The sequence below is a fragment of the Haliotis asinina genome, chromosome 2 (genome assembly GCF_037392515.1).
Source record: "Haliotis asinina isolate JCU_RB_2024 chromosome 2, JCU_Hal_asi_v2, whole genome shotgun sequence".
NCBI lineage: Eukaryota > Metazoa > Mollusca > Gastropoda > Lepetellida > Haliotidae > Haliotis > Haliotis asinina.
This window is the reverse complement of record NC_090281.1, coordinates 64982801-65000760: the sequence shown is the minus strand read 5'-3', so window position 1 is coordinate 65000760 and position 17960 is coordinate 64982801. Positions and strand designations below refer to the sequence as shown.

Sequence of the window (17960 nt, the reverse complement as noted above, 5' to 3'; positions counted from 1 at the left end):
GCCAAGTATTACAGATAACATAGAACAAAAATTGACATGCCAGGCCAAGGTGTATCTGCTAACTCATGTATAGTATGTTACAAAGTATGCACCGGGTATGTGGAGTGACTGCTTACCGCGTCACAGGTGATCCCTTGGACGAGTCAGCCCAGGTGGCAGCCATGACGGTGTTGAACAGACTTACGTCGACATCATTAGAACCATCCAGGGACATGAGGTCCACCACGTCTTTGATTGTGATGTTTTTCTCTGCTTCACCTTGGTGTGAAAGGGGTTTGAAGGTTTCGTTAGAAAACGGAAATGTAGGTTTCTAGCAGCTACGAATTGATAAAATCCCCATTCGTCCTGCTCTCTGGCCTGTTGTGAGTGTATATGCTGGACATGGAGCCATAAATGCAAGGACAAAGTCTGAGATATATACGCTTTAAAATGACAGAATGTGGTAGTAGTGAGTGAGTGAGTTTAGTTTTACGTCGCACTTAGCAATACTCCAGCTATATGGCGACAGTCTGTAAATAATCGAGTCTGGACCAGACAATCCAGTGATCACCAACATGAGCATCGATCTGCGCAATGGGGAACCGATGACATGTGTCAACCAAGTCAGCTAGTCTGACCACCCGATCCCGTTAGTCGCCTCTTACGACAAGCATAGTCACCTTTTATGGCAAGCATGGGTTGCTGAAGGCCTATTCTACCCCGGGACCTTCACGGGTCCAATGTGGTAGTAAGGGCTAATTCTTGTTCTGTTTGGTTTCTCTTTTTTCACAAACCTGGTTTGTCTTGTGGACATACTTTACTGGAAGAACAGGTACCGCCCTGCACAGCACAGACGCAGTGTCCCTCACAGTTGTAGGCGTGACACCTCCTCACCAGCCAGAGAGTAGAGTCTCCCACCAGCACCAGTTCAGCGTGGTAGGCATCACTCTGTAGGCCAACCTAGAAGTAGCATTGGATACTGTTGATTTGAGTATCGCGTATCCCCACTTCACGAAGACTTAGGAGAGTGTGAAGGTACCTACCCCATTCACACCCCAGATAGCTACAAACACAGATCCTGAAGATGGTAGGGTACGAGTGGGCACTGTGAAACGTTGCAGGAGTCCTTCATCACCCTTGTTGCCACCCGAGTCACTGTGGAATACTTTCTCCGGTGGTGTACCCTGCAATAAACATATAGTTGTGTATGTAAAAGGTGCATTGGTTCTTTCCTCCTTGCACATTTACACCTTGTAACATTACATATATAAACAGCTCCTATTTCTATATGTGGGTAGTGCGATTTTTGTCTCAAAGAAATTTCTCACCATATTATAATCCGTTCCGAATTCGTGAGATCCTATTGTTACAAGGTAATGGTCCATCCCTGAATGTAGGTCAGAGAAGCCAAGCCACGCCAGGTTGAGATTGGTCCTGTTCCAAGTCATCCAGCCAGTCTGATGCCGTGAGAGTTTCACTGCATGGTCAGTTTCTATGGCGAACGTACCTGCAAATATAATATCTTCATCATCATCGTCGTCGTCATCGTCATGAGTTGTCCCAGTAGAGGAAGATTGCCATTCCTTGATCTGACACGTTGGGCCCCAACAAAATCATACCTGTATTTGGTTTCGAGCTGTCGACCAAAATGTTGTTTGTATTTGCCGATACACAGAGACCCGCCATATTGCACGCGGTAACCTTCACCTTGTATTTACTTCCATCATGCAAGTCAAGGTTCACAAACGTGTATTCTCGAAGGAAACCAGGAAGCTGGGATAAAACAGACAAGGATGAATAAATAAACGTTCAATATTTCTGTCTATTAACAATAGTCGTGGTCCCTCATTACCACACCTCATTATTCTTTGTCAATCTTTGTGAAGGCAGTCAGTGAATAATCGATTCTTGACCAGACAATGTAGTTATTTACATTATGAACATCAGTGTACGCAGCTGGGATACGGTGACATGTACCAACCAAGTCAGCGAGTCTGACCACCCGATCCCATACGATCAATACCGTCACAATAAATATGAGTTGCTGGAGACCACTTATAACTGTATGCCTATACTGTAATTTGCATATGTAAGACAAACCAATACCTCAAGATTAGAACTGTTTATCTCTCCAAGCTGGTGAGATGATAAGGAGAGGTATTGGCGTTCTATGGAGGACTCAACGTCTTGGAACTCCCAATGTAGACTAAGAGCTGTCCGACTGATTGTTGTGTTGGGAACAAGGGACATCAAACTTCTCACTGTCGGAGTAGTAATCACAATGGGAACGCTGTCGTCCACCAGTAACCCATTAGACGTGGCCTCTGAATACAACCCTGAAACAGGATGCATTGTGTCACGTTTCTGTCTACCTGTTACACCTACAAGCCGACTGTTGTCGTCAGCTGTCTGCAACATACCTGCTTTGTTGAATGCCCGGATAGTGATGTACAATGTCCGACCTACAGGCAATTGTTGGTCACTTTTCAGGGTGTGGAAGATGACCTCACCCACGGCTGCAGTCCTGGCTGTGAGAATATCGTCAGCCCCTGGGTTTGTTCCGACACGCCATTCGTAGTGATCTAGTCCTGATTCAGGGTCGCTAAAGCCTCTCCATTTGCAACCGATGAATGTCCTATGAAGCAGAGCAGCTCACTGTGAACACTGCATCGTCCCAATATAATTTAATGATATTACAGTCAAAATATAATTGGTTGTACTCAATCATTTCTACGACATACAGCATTGTAATACCAAATACTCCGTATCACCTCGTCGCCTGGAGCTGTATGTCTACGTCGCCTGTGCCATCCTGCACTGTTCCAGGAACTGGAGGGGAGCTGTCCAGGATCACACCGTCTGAGGTTGAGGAGCTGCTGCAGAGGCCTGCTGTGTTACAAGCTGTCACTGTGGTGAAGTACTTCACTCCAGAGGAGAGCAGGATGTGCTGGAGGCTAATGTCTGAAATTGAATCATGTCGATATATATTTTCTTGACATTATTTATAAAACACAGTCGAAAAAGAAATGAACAGCCCTCACATTGATGTAGTCCTGTCGTGGCTTCATTCATCTTGTCATCACAACCTTTGCAGGTTCCGACTTTGACCTTATACAATGCGACACTTGAATGAGGATCGTCGAAACCTTCCCAGTAGGCTGCCATCTCTGAGACACTGGTGATATAGTCCTTGTCTTTGTCGTCATTCGTGACATCTGACTGTACTCCGTCATAAACGTGGCCAGTAGGTGGAAGTGTGGTGTCCACAACCAGAGGTCGTGATGAGGACAGTGTGTAGAGGCCTGCTCCGTTGACGGCCTGGAAGAAGGAACTCAATGAAAATCGCCTGACATAGTTCAGGACTTGACCATTCCTAATGTAGTATGAACACGTTTTTTTGTGTTTACTTGGGTCTTTAAAGCAAAGAAGACTGTATTTGGCAGACCAGACTAATACGACCCAGCTACGTCAACGAACAAAATCTAGACTGAGTAATTAGGAATCGTTTGGATTATGACTATGTGTGTATAGTTTTTATACAGGATAGAAACGTCCACAGATACCTTTACAGTTACATAATACGAGTGACCATCCTCTGTTTTGTTAAATGTGTCAATGTCAAAACATTCCTCAACGGTCACCGTGTAGTCTGACACATCCGCATATGCATGTCTGGTGCCCATAGCAACACTGTATGACTTCATCCCACTTTCCTCGTCTGAGAAAACGTTCTTCCAGCTGTGGGATATATTGACGCTGTTAATTTTCCAGTGTTTAATTATACTCCATCAATATTTGCCTGGTACAGAGCATGAAACTAAAAACACCATGTGACTTCTTCAGTGCATGCTTTGCTCACCACTGAAGTAAATTATGAAACCTTAATCTTTTGACAATGTGTGATGAGATAAAGACAGTATACCTACCACGCATGTTTTTGTATTCTCTATTGTACTTTTGTGAATGTTACCTATGTAACACAGTTAGAATTCAACATATGCGGATAATTAATATATAATCAACTGAAAAGAAATTTAAAGAGTTTTAAAGAGCACATATACTCCAGGAGGTGCAAATGCATAAATCACTAACTGACATCGTTATAAATGAAACCCGGTCATTAAAACTGATCAATTCGATCTTTAATTACGTTACATCGACCTTTTTGACAACAGTCAACAATTCTCAAACGCAAACGAAATTTCAACAAATCAGAGATGAGCGTCTCTGTGACGTAATGGTAGATATAGATAAGAGGGTCTATGCAGAATTCCTCTACATTTCAGGGGTAAACTATTTCGTTTACTGGTTTGCACAAACCTGAAATCGCGAAACCTGTTGTGAAAACTGAAAGCTCTATGTTCTTACAACCTACTATCATTTAGTTTTGTCTCCTGCTTTGCCTTAAGCTAGTTTCCGAGTTACAACCCTTGGTTTCATACACGATCTTGTCAAAATCGCTTGGTGTCGCTAGGTTGTAGGTGTTAGGTGGTATAAACCTACACGTTATTTGTCACCATTCACTTGATGCTCACTTAATGAATTTATAACAGGTATAATTAGAGGTAACGCCACTTAGATTACCCGAAAAAGGTCCCCATTTGGCATTTATTGCGTCAGGATCGATCGAAGAATTAACCGATAACACGCTGATTGATTAATTAATATTGTACGGATTCAATAGGGATTAGTCAAAAGGTAGTGTTTATGTATGTACATTTAGTAATCTATACTGAATACACTCTGTCGTGTATGTGTCTATGTAAAAACAACGCCCTTCTTTCAAAGGATTAATTGTCAATACATTGATTGATTGCTCATTATTGGCTCACTTAATTACTTTTTTAAAAGAATGATGCACATTATGCAATTAGTTGCCATATGTGCTATCTTGGGTGACTATTGGGATTATACAGCAATGTGAAAAACCTGAAACGATATTTTTCGTATATTAGATTGTTAAAAGACACATCACGTGGGAAAAATGCAGATGAATCATACATCACTCGTTCTTGTGGATATTGATGGATACATTCCTCGAACAAGGTAATAGCCTGACATTGCTCCTATAACTTTAATTTGTTGTAATTTTAATATTTGCATTTTGATTTTATTAAGTTGTCGTAACTTTCAACAGAATCATTGTTTTCGCCGTGAAATTGTAATGATACAGACGACATACACTGGGGAGTGCGTGCGTGCGAATTATGATTCATATAGGAAAACTATGAAATGTCTACATATTACATTCCTGTTATACATTCGCAGATCGCTTCTTTTTATTAAGTTTCAAAATCCATACGGGTATGATTATAAAGTAATAAGGATTATCAGACCAAATTTAAAGACGTATATTGGCAAGTGTCTACATACTAGTGAGTGAACGTTTACAAACCAAATATATTTAGCAAGTGTAGAAATTTATCGCGCAGTATTTTCACTTCGACCCCGACCCCACTTATGTTACGTTACAAGTTGTGTCATGCAAAATCCTTTCGGTCATGATTCAAATACATATTTAACTGCTGGCAAAAAGTAGTTTTGATTTTCTAACTTGATGAAAACAAACCATAATCTCATGAATTCAAATGGACTTAAATCCGTGACATCACGATTTTAAAAAATGGCAGCGCCCTGTCTGAGAATGAATGCTAGTTTGTTTTCACCGACTTACAAAATCAAAATTACTTTCTGCTTGTAGTAAAATATGTATTTTATTGATGGGCAATAGTATTTTGCATGACATTGCTTATAACATAACCATTTCACTCTTGGAAGCGAGATGGAGGGCAATATAATATTACTAGCAATATTAATGTCACTTCGACCTCCACCTTGCTTCCGTGGAAGAAGTCGTTATGTTACAAGTTGTGTCATGCAAAGTCCCTTTGGCCATGATCCAAATACACATTTAATGTAGTAAAATGTAGTTTGGATTTTCTAACTTGATGAAAAGAAAACATAATCTCAATAATTCTAACGGACTTTTAGCCCGTGACTTCACTATTTTCAAAAATGGCGGCGCCCTGTCTGAAGATAAATGCTATTTAAGTTTCTTTTCACCGACTTACAAAATCAAAATTACTTTTCACTGGTAATAAAACCTGTATTTTAAAGTTGGACATTAAGATTTTACATGACATTGCTTATAGCATAACAATTTCACTCTAGGAATCGAGGCGGGGGCCGATATAGTATTATTTACGGTAATGTCCAAGAGCGTCCGTGGCCTTGGCCGACACCCCGACTACCCGCACAATCCGTCCACTTCTGTCGATGATCTAGACTCCATGGTTGGTCTTGCTGGCTGGATGGTGTCGCTGGATGGTCTCGCTGGATGGTCTCTCGACTGACCATATCAGCCAGGTTTTTATACACAGGGCCATTACGCCACATTGTGCAAGGTCACTGGCCCATGCATGTACACACGTAAGATTAGGCGACTTAAGGAGGTGTTAATTGACATGTATCAATAGCGTTTGAGAATTAAGGGTCCTGCCCGGTGGGGGGTTTATGATAAGAGGGGATACACCGAATGTTTGCCGAATACATTACATAGACAAAGGGGATAGAATTTCGGTGCACTTTGGACTTATATTGAAACAAATAGATTGTTTGAATAAATGAAGTTTTAAGGAAACCTATTGAAATGATTTAGTCTATGACAACACCCCTGAACGTCGTGGAGCTTTTGTCCTCAAAAGCGCTTTTTAAGAATAGTGACAATATTGGATGTACATGTATACGGTGAATGGCATAAAACGTTGACGCGTTGACAATATTCTGGCACAGGCATCGATCATAAGTCACATAATCGTAATGGCATATACAAGAACGTCAAAGTAATAAATGAATCGAATTGTCAACATTGGTCAGGTGAAACATAACAATAACAATACCGGACGTTTATATACAAAATACAGGTCAGCGGAGATTCCAGCCGTTAACAAAAGCACAGGTGAGCGGGTATCCAGCTCGTACAAAAACACAGGTGAGCGGCTATCCAGCTCGAACAAATAAAACATTGGACGTTTCCACCGAGCGGCAAAATCCTGCTCACGGTCGACCATACAGTCGGAATACCTGACTGATAAGTACACGTATGACTTACAGGAACAAAAACAGAATGTGGGTAATGCGTCGTCTTTTGCATTTGAATGTAATATTTTCATGACAACGGTAAGATCTTTGAAATTGGGAGTCTTATATTGGTGAGCCTAGACTCGACAAGGCTAGCAGATGTAGATGTGATCTGCACTAAAAGTAGAATTGGCATGAGAAAAAAAAATAAACCTAACCAACTTCAAAAGTCTAAACCGAAAGTTGATGAAAAATTAATTCAAGTGAAATTGGCTCAAAGATATTTTAGCGAATTGTATATTGTGTGCCAGTTACCATAGAAAGTATTATGCACAAGGATACTAATTTTCGCCGGTATCATAACTAAGCACAAAAACACGTTGGCAAAACGAAGAAGTAGGATGTAGACTGGGTAAACAGTCTCCATCAAATAAGCTTGGAGAGACATAGCTTATTATACTTCTACGACTGCTTTTACCACATAAAAAGATTTAGACGTTTTCACGAAGAATAATTACAGTATTGCATAGCTCGTTATAAGCTATTGTCCATAGTAATAGTTATAGAGGAACAAATTGTTAGAAAAATCCTTGAAACCGGGAGTCTGATTTGAGTGGGACGACTCGGAACCCGCAGATAGCGTTGATCTGCATTAAATGTGTATATGCAAGGATGTGTAGTAAAGTAAGAGCCTAACCGACTTCAAAAACCTAATCTAATAAAGATGTACGCCTCATAACATCACATACAGATAGCAATAAGTACTCAGTAGATGAAAAATATGACACATATAAATACATATGAAACAATGGCCGGAGAAGATTGACATACCTGACATGTACAACAATGTCCGAGGGAAACGTATAAACACAAAAGTTGTGAGAAAGTTCGAAGAAAAGTTCACATAAATTGTCACACGAACACAACGTGAAGCACATGATGAAGAATCTTGAGTCTTGATGACATGATCTTGAAGAGTGGTGTTGAAAGTTGTTGTACTCACTCGATAATATGACTTTGCTGGGTCTGGTTGTTGCTGTCGATGACATTGCTGGAAGTGCTGAGGTTTGCCGGCTATGAGTTGCTGTTTCGCTGATGACTGTCGGGTCGGCTGACTGTCTGATGTCTTCGTTCTTCCGCCAAGATGGCACCTGACGTTGACGCTGCTCTTGTCAACCACCATCTCTAAACTACCGGTTGCTTTGCTGCGAGTTACGGTAGGGGAATCGTGCGTGAGTCACAGCAAACTCACGCTACCCGGATTCTCCACCATCTGTCCAAGAGCGTCCGTGGTGGTCGCTCTCGGGTGGTAGTTTAGGATGGTGGACAAGAGACAGGGAGGACATGAGTCGGTGTTAGAGTTGAAGACAGCAGCAGCCATGTTTTATTACTGTTTGGTTGAATGATGGTCGAAATGGTACATACAGTGGTAAACATGTGACAGAACGCACATCGGGACTGAATGGCCAATGATCCCGATGTGGAGACCCGCTCTGTCACTTACACACATTCAGAAGTCCGACGGCGATTCTTCGTCGTCGACGTAGTCGTAGGTGGGGCGACGGCCTTGGCCGACACCCCGACTACCCGCACAATCCGTCCACTTCTGTCGATGATCTAGACTCCATGGTTGGTCTTGCTGGCTGGATGGTGTCGCTGGATGGTGTCGCTGGATGGTCTCGCTGGATGGTCTCTCGACTGACCATATCAGCCAGGTTTTTATACACAGGGCCATTACGCCACATTGTGCAAGGTCACTGGCCCATGCACATGTACACACGTAAGATTAGGCGACTTGAGGAGGTGTTAATTGACATGTATCAATAGCGTTTGAGAATTAAGGGTCCTGCCCGGAGGGGGGTTTATGATAAGAGGGGATACACCGAATGTTTGCCGAATACATTACATAGACAAAGGGGATAGAATTTCGGTGCACTTTGGACTTATATTGAAACAAATAGATTGTTTGAATAAATGAAGTTTTAAGGAAACCTATTGAAATGATTTATTCTATGACAGTAATATTGGCACTTCGACCACAACCTCGTGTCCGAGGAAGAAAGCGTTATATTCACGTAAAATCCTTTTGGTCAGCAATGTATAGTAAGCAGTCTTTATTTTATAAACTCGATTAAACTTGAACTCCATTTTCTATCCTTGAAGCGTGGTAGGGGGCGAAACATCCAATTTAGTATATACCACAGGCTTTCACAACGCTTGCTTCGCATACACAAACAACCAATTGAAGCACAAACTACGGGGTCCGGTGGAAATCTATGCATAGTGTCACCATCACCCGACCCCTAGGAGTAACTGACGGCAACACAACAATCCAACGTCCAGAAATCAGCAAAATGACGAGCTTGGTGCATATTTTGTATGCAAGTAACTGGAAATCGTTCATTTTATTCCGGTTCTCTGGTGACAGTGTTGCGTAACCGTGTCCGTGGTTTCGTTGGCGGGCGAGAGAGAAGCAGGCGGCTTTTTAGCAACTTTTAGGCGCTTGGTATTAATTAACCACACTTTTTTACAACACAAAAAATGGTGATCAGTTTATGACGGACCAGGTCTTTCATATGCAGTGATAAAAAAGAGTACTGAAAATTGAGTTTAGTGGCCCTTTAAAGGCCGAACTAGCTTGGCAGCTATACAACATTATGCATGTTAAAAGTTAATCAGTGGAGTGACATGTCAGCTTCAATAAGACAGGAAGTACGTTATCCACAATTGCAGAGAGATCGCAATTATACATTACTGTTTAGTTCTAGATAGAATGTGGGTTTAGAAATGAAAATATATCTATCTCGAACAAATGGAGACTTTGTATCTATTAACTCAACAAAGTCGGGGAAATAATAATGAAATATATGTATTTAAGTGATGCTAATTATGCTCGAAAACCCAACATGTTAATGTCAACCTGCTCTGTTTTACCCTAAATAGGTTCGTTGGAACCATTTGTACGAGCTCGTATGTTACTTGTCAATATTACCAGACATGTATATGACGTGACGTAATGTATCGATCCTCTACTTCAATGTGTTGCCCTGTTAGAACTGGAGGTGTGACATCGACAAGGAAACCAGCTGATACAGCAACTGTTGTCTTCTTCACAAAGTCTGTGGCTGCAAGAAATATTATCAAGTGGTAAGACATTAATTTTGTTAAGAATAATAAAGACAAGCAAATGTTGAATGTATACCTAGGACGTTTTCATCCGACGACCAAGACTATGAATAATGCGTCATCTTTGTTAGATTTGAATGAAAGTGGCACAATTCAAGTCAATCACCTATAGCTGGGTCTGTCCCCAAAGTCCTGATAAACAAACAATACTTTTTAAGCCTACCTCTCACTGAGACATAGAATGTACTTCCAGTATGCAGATTAAGGCTGTGTAGAATATATGTGTTTACATATCCAACACGGGTGTAAATTACAACATCTTGTCCACCAGGGGAAGTACCTGAAGATAGAAAACATTGTCAGGAATTTGATAAATTTACCCTTGACAGTAGTACTTGTAATTGTCAAGTATATCCATTTTCAAAGCAGATCAGCATCTTGAGTATTGAAGATTTGAAAAGCGAAAACTGTGTTTAACTGCTTTGTGCATTACCCAATGCGACTTCATAAAAGGCAATCCCAGCAGCATGGGCAGAGAACTCTTCCTCTTCCACATCAGTGAAGCCTGTCCAGCTAATTACAACTTCTGTTCCGCTAACCTGTACATGATAAATACACCACATGAATCGCATGTGTAGCTTTCTTTACCGAGTAGTCAAACATATCAAAACAATGACCCCTATATTCAAGGAATCCCAGAAACTAATTAGTGCAATACAGCATTTCTTGACGACGATACTAAATCGAAATACATGCTGGGTGTTATCCTAATGATTCGCTCGTCACGTCAAAGTCTCGCCGTCGATTTTCTACAAGGGCCCAATGTTTGAGGCCAATTTATGGTGGTCCCTGCCGTGGTATATATGACCCAGTTGAATAATATTTGCCCAAATACAAGATGTTTCTTTTGAAGTTTCAGCAAAATAATTTCCAGTCCCCTCACTCATGCAAACCAGTGACATTACGAGCTGCCGATACAAAGGGAATATTGTTGAAAAGGGTTCAATATACCTGAAATGTCCCGTCTACAAGGTTCTCGACGTTCACTGTCCCCGGTGTAGGTGGAGTTAGATCGACCGTGATGCCGTCACTGCATGCTTTCACTTCAGTCAGACGTGATGTCCACTTCTCAAAACGAATGTCTTTGTCATCTGCATGGATGCACACATAAAATCTCCTGCCGTGTTGTAAGTAGGACAGCTCTGTGAACTCCACGTTGATGAACTCATTGGCTTCAAAATGAAAAAACAAAAACAAAACAGAAATGTTAACGGCATGTTAATGAGACGTCTTTTGTAAACATCAACTCCACATGTTTGCGAAAGATTGTTAAAACACACACTCACCCGTGTGTCCACACCTGATGACGTCCGGCATGCTACAGGGGTCAGGGACGGTCATCAGACTCTCTCTCTTGTAATGAGATGAGGGCTCCACCCGGTCACCTGCCACCACTGCCCACGTGTAGTTCCTGTGATGCAGAGTCGGCCACACAGCAGACAGGATGTTTTTGTACGGAGTGTAGTCAACATCATGCCAGTGTATGTTCTGATCTAAGGTTATTCCTTGGTCAACGTTTTCCTTGTTTTCTCCTGTAATCAATCATGAATGTACCCATGCGAGGTTTCATTGAGCGAACATTGTTTTCTCTACACTTAGAAAATACTTTCTCCTGACATTATTGTAACTTTGCACTTACCGATAACATCTAGGACAACTGCAGGCACGATGTTCCGAGGATTATATGCTGCACATTCTTTGACATCTGCTGACACCGTTGTGTGCAAACCAACGTGATTGTAGCCCCTCACTGATAGTCTTCTGCACTTGGTAAAGTGAAGCCGTTTTGGTAGGTTGACCGTGAAACGTATCTGGTGACAGAAGAAGCAAACGCATACATCATTTGGTTTAGTGATATTGGAAACGTATCGAAGGCATAAATGATGCATAAATAGGCTATCAACATGTTTACCTTGTCATCAGCCACACTTTCGGTAGCATCAGCATCCACCGTCTGCCAGTCCATCAACAATTTATCGTTGTGACTGTCATCTGTAAGGCCCCATTCGTATCGGTCTATGACGTCATAAGCTTCTTGTAGTACTTTTATATCAGGATCATGGAACCGAGACATCTTCACCTGGATCTAAAACACAATAAATAAATAGCGTTATAACACAACAAGTTCGGATGTTAAGAACGGAACGCAAGGAAAGATATATGTAACTTACCTGTGCTTGTCCATTGTCAGATTCATGATACGTCAGCGATATATTGCCTGGTGTTGGAGGATGTGGTATGACAGTCACACCGTCACTGTAGATGGGCTTAGAACATACATTCACAACACAGAACTTTACAGCAGCTCTGTAGGTTGTCCCTGGTTCAAGAGTTAAGCCGCTAGCCACCACCATATCCGATGTACCAAGAGGCTCCAACCTTCGTTCAGTGTCCCAAAGGTCCACTGTTGGAATACAAGATGAATGGTAGTTTCAGTAAACCATATTACGCATTTATAGAAACGACAGTCCGATTGCACATGTGTATATGAGATACATAGTTTAAACTGAAAATCTTAAGGCGTTGATCTTACAATAATCTCTTCTGATATGTCCAACGGTGACATTACACCAATGTTAAAGGAAGTACATTATGGCTCGAACACGCACATCACGTTAATGGATATATTTTACCTAATTATGATACATTTCCAGAAGTTAAGCCGATTTTATGCTACTGAGACTGAGGACAATCGTGACTCTCTTAATCTTGTAGCTATCGAGCGATCTTTAGTTACCAGTTCGATGAACTTTCTTTTGCAAACTCCATAGTACATCGGGATAACTGAGCAGCCAGTTGTTTGTCTTCCAGTGGGCCGCATATGATGAAGTAGACACTTGGTATGTGTTATCTCGTGAACATCTCTGTTTAAACATTCATGCATAGAATTTGTCATCTCACACATAAGACTACAAGCGTAACGACTTTGCATCACACAAACAATACCTTACATAGATAAGGACATCATTACATCAGTATGGGAACACACGATTGTATTTGCAAAACGATCGAGGATTATATGCAAAGACTAGATCAAGTTTCGTAAAATGGTAAAGATACACTTTATAACCTATTCACTATGGAGACTGTTCGTCGGCGCGCTGAGTTTCCGCTTGAATATGGAAAGAATATGTTCTATTTACTTTCGAGACGTAGCCTCTGGGCTGAATGCCTTATTGATTAGATATCGCGCTATCATAAACTGGACAATATCTAACTGTGTCGGCGTTGTGAATGTCGCAAACCATATGCACAAGATATAAGGCAAACGGTTAATATGTGGGCGGCTATACTTCAATCATATGCACAATAACCCGAGCTACATAATGTATCACTCACTGTCTGGTTCACGGCACTTCGGGAAGCACCATTCACTGAAATCAGATTTCGTCGAACAGACAATCAAGAGCATAGTTTGATGTGGATTTTAGTTCACATTGGTTCAGTTAGACTAAAAATCAGTTTTATATGTATAAAAATAAACAGTTAAACTTCTGACACTATTATTTCTAAGTATAAAGTGATTTTGTGAGGAAACGTCATGTACTCTCAGCATTTCCCATCGAAACTGTCAGAATTGCAGAATTAAAGATTAATATTTCATTATATCAGACAAATTGAAACTGATCCTTTTCATACTGCTAAGGTTAAACCAGCTGAGATAGAAAATGTGAAAAAAATGTTCAGAATTATTATGAACTTAAAGTATATGCAAACTTTTGACACAGCTCTTCGTCATTTATGACAGCGACAACAAATACCAGAATCATTGCATCCTAGGCCATCTCTGATAATGACATCTGTGATGTCAACATTAGGCCTGATGACTGTCACACCATCAGAGGACATCGTCACGTCTCCGCCGCCGTCAGTAGAAGCCACGACGGTCACAAAATACTTCTGAAATTATCCAGAGGCAACACATCATTGTACATATACAATCCTGTAAACAATGGAACAAATCGCAATTTGCAGGTGTAAACGTCAGTTTGCCAACCTTTTCCCACTGCAGGCTCAAACCCGTGAAGGAATGTAAGGTTGCATTTCCAACATGGACATGCTCCTGGATATCTGTTGTAAATGGTTTAGACCCAATTCCAACCCTGTACGTAGTGTCAGTTATTCCACTGTCAAAGCCATACCATCTAGCTGTTAAAGTTCGTGTTGATATTTGGTAGTCTGTGTCATCAGTGCCCTGAAAGTATACACATAATATCTGTGTCTTTTACAGTTGTAGCACATACTACATGAGCAATGTTGTATGTAAAAGAAACATAAATAATGTTGGGCCTTCTCCGCAACTAGCTTTGCATTCATCAGGTAATAAGTGATCTACAAGCGTTTGTTTTATAAATAATGCAAAGATAAAATAGTGGAAAGAAAACATTTGTGTTGTGAACAAGAGTGTTGTACTTATGGGCTGCAATTAGAATAATGATTTCAAAATATTCAAAATCTCTATCCGTTTCTTTAGCACGTCAGTACGCCTTTATCTTTCTTACTAACGAATCAATAAGGGGTTGATACACAAAGAAATACATTAACAGTGACAACATTTATGACTACACGTGTTGAAAACTATAATTTCTGACTTCATACCTGATGACAGAAATGCCCACTATCGATACAAGGAAAGCTGAAGAGTGCGTATTATCATTTACATGATGGACTCATGCATTTCATCTAATGATACAGACTATAAAAATCACTACCACAAAACTGTGTGAACCTGTTTGCGTCCTGATCTGATAGTTAAACACACATTCAAATTCGTTTGCCGAATACATGATTAGTAACATTGCAGCCAAACGTACGGGTATTCTGAACAAAGTCTCTTCTCCAGGTGGACAAACGTCTTCTACTACACCACGTAACGGCGGCATAACATTATGGACGTAGGGTTCAGAGACTGCCACTGTAGACAGTCCTATTATGTTGGTGACTCTGACTGAGACAAAGTAGGCGTGGCTGTGATGGAGGTCCCAGTGGAGGTCTGTGAGGGCGAAAGCTGTACACGTGGGTGGAGACGTCAGTGTACAACCTCCTCCTGACTGCAGCGTCGTGAAGGGGATCATCGTCGACTTGCCAACCGTAGTTCCTGGCGAACAGTACGCAAGTGCAATTGCAGATTCATAGGCATTTAAAATAAGATGAAGATAGTAGATTGATAACAACAGCACATACCCACTGCAGCTTCATATTCTAAATGTCCTGTGTCAGTGAAGGCTGTCACTTGCCAACGTGCTATTAAGTAGTCGTGTTTCAACATCACGGTGATTGATCCAGTAAATGCAGGATATAGTGTATACACGGTTACAGGTCCAACCACCTTTAATGAAAAAAGTTTCGTTTAGACATGTGTGTTTACAGAACGGGCCATCAGTCTCAGGAAATAATTCTTCATGAACATACAACAAAAGTAATTCTCTTCTATGCCCTTACTCTGACAGATGAGATCCCAGCTTTGTTGATGGCCTTGATGGCGATGTAGAACTGTTGCCCTTCACTAAGATGAGGATGGTAGCCCTTATACTGAGGATGATGATGAGTGGACGTGTAGGGCAGAATATTTGGAGCTGCTTCACCAGAAGGATCTGACATCAGCCCAAGTTCGTAGTCATAGATACCACTCTGAGAGTCACTGCCAGTCCAGTTTACAAATATCTGGGAAAAAAACAAGAAACTGTACAGTGACGCAATTTGTAGCTAGTCGACACACAATCAAATTCTGGATCGGGATATCGAAAGTGTTCCTGTACACAATAATCAAATGCTGATGTGAGAAGCAGGAGAGGAAAGTTAAGTTTGACCAGTGCTATAAAAATACACATAAGGAACTCACGTGACGTTCCCTGTAGACATATAGTGACTTGATGAAGCTGACGGGCAATGCTAGTAAAGATTTACACTCAGGGTTGTTGAGTTGTATCTCACTTCCGTTGTTGTAACGATGTACTGGAAACAGGGACAGTCTCTTGTCATCTACTGACGTGGCCTGTGAACTAGACACACATGATATATGTGTATAATGCCAAACGGAGATATGTATCTATATCCTGGAGTATTGGAAACGGTTTAAATGTTGTTCGTGACCTGTTGATTTCTTCCAATGAGGACACTGTTTAACGATAAATATGTTAAGATTTACCAGCGTAGTCAGTAGTAGTCATTTGTGATTGGTGGTGTCGAATTTGATGTTCAAGAAACAAACTTCATTTGGTTGTGCGCATGACACCAAAGTCGGCTGATCATGAAGACGACGTTCACATCGTCAACAAAACATAAATTACGTTCATATCGTGGAAACGTAAGGTTCTCTATGAAGAATGATAGCCTGGAGTTCAGATGCATATCCATTTGCTATTCTGGGTGCTACAGCATTATGTTTAGATAATTCTGCAGGCAAACTTACAATTATCCTTTCAAACCTCCAACCGGATTTCATCTATTGTGACATCGTGTGATTTTCAAATAATGTTTTGTACCTGCAGCTGTCATCTGGATTGACCACCTGGATACGTCTTCTGTGGGCGTCGATGTACCATACAACATTATCTGATGACTTGACCAGCCCTTCTATCACCCTCGAGTCTCTCAGTGCAACCTCACTGACACTCGGTGCTGTTGTGTCTATAGTCACTCCGTCAGAACACACTGGCTCAGAGGCTTCAAGTGCCCGGTTGAAGGCCACCACTGTCACGTGATACTTGCCGACAGATGGCGCTGTCCAGGAAGCAGATGTGGAATAGGTTTCCATGACCTGCGTGTAATAAGGTAATGAACCGAAATATGTGTGAATGATTTTGACGACAAAAAAACCCAACAAGATCATGTCAAGCCTCAACTCTTGTACAAGCACGCACACATACACATACGCACACACACACGCACACGCACACGCACAGACTCCTCTGTACAACAAACTTTTTTTCAAAGAAAGACATAACTGTTTGCTCTTGAGCACTGACGTTCTCTATTCACCTCAAATGAAGATCGGTTTACTCCAAATTCATTAGCTGAGAGACAGTGAGGTCCAAATTTATATTGATAAAATTTGACTCCGCTCTCTTTATCAAAGAATCCGTCCCAGTGGCTGAAGAGTTGGAGATGCTGCTGGTAGTCCACTTCCGGGTTTCCCAACTGACCATCGTGAACAATGCCAGGATGAGGCGGGCTTGCATCTATTGTCACCTGGACAAGATCGTGGAACATTATGTTAAGAAACAGATCATATGTATATTGACCAAAAGGAAATCATGAATACTGGGATACAATGCACTGAATAGAGATCCATGATTCATTCGACCGTGCCCACTTACTTTAAACACCGTCTTTGATGTAAGTTTGGCGTGGTTTGTCACAGTGACCTCTAGATAGTAGTCCGAGTCGTGTGATCCCTTGCTTCTGTTGCTGAATATTCCTCCATGTTGGCGACTACTGTCTACTACGATAGGCTTTACTTGGAAGTGACGATGGTAGCAGCCTTTAGCTGGCGTACAGTAACAGTTAGCTCCCCTTGGGGCATCAGCGTTGGCACTCTTGCAGTCAGCAATGCTCTGTGTTATTTACAGACAAGATATTTTAACAAATCAATTAGTTTTCAAAACAAATTCATTTCACTGATGACGTCTGACCAAACTCCATTGTCAATTATGTAAGGTACATGTAAGTGTGTTTAACAGGAGAAGCAATGGAGTACAGCGCATGTTCCATTA

The 17960-nt window shown here is 41.3% G+C and overlaps 1 pseudogene; it reads right to left on the bottom strand.

Annotated features, from left to right (window-relative positions):
• The window catches only part of LOC137274140 (uncharacterized), a 41102-nt pseudogene that overhangs the window by 5727 nt on the left and 17415 nt on the right, over positions 1-17960 (bottom strand).